This window comes from Geospiza fortis, unplaced genomic scaffold (genome assembly GCF_000277835.1).
Source record: "Geospiza fortis unplaced genomic scaffold, GeoFor_1.0 scaffold719, whole genome shotgun sequence".
Lineage (NCBI taxonomy): Eukaryota > Metazoa > Chordata > Aves > Passeriformes > Thraupidae > Geospiza > Geospiza fortis.
Genome location: NW_005054451.1, coordinates 1,509,997 through 1,510,424, shown reverse-complemented (window position 1 = coordinate 1,510,424; position 428 = coordinate 1,509,997).

The following is a 428-nucleotide window of genomic DNA, read 5'->3' as shown; positions in this document are numbered from 1 at the left end:
CCTGCGGCCATGGGCGCATTTTCTTAATGTATTCGCTGGCTGCTAAATAGACCTCTAAAAATAAGCCGCAGAGGCGCACTTGCTGTATATAAATACCCCAAACCCCCCGAAACAGAACCAACCAACCAAACAAAAACCTCAAGGAGAAACCCAGCCCCTTCCCTGGTTGGGAACTGAAGTGCGGACCGGTTCGTGATGGTGAAACTGCCGCGCTCCGCCGAGAGAGGCTTTCCTCGGCAAAAATACGTGTTTTGTTTAGCGAGAGAGGATTTTTTTCCTTTTTTTTTTTTGGTCTTCCCCCCCATGCTTTGCATCCCCTGTGCAGGTCGGTGCGGTGAGGAGCAGGAGCAGGTCCTGTGAGCAGAGGCTGCGCCCCAGCTGCTGCTCTCCCTGCCGCTCTCGGGGAGCGATCCTGGGCACGGAGTAAA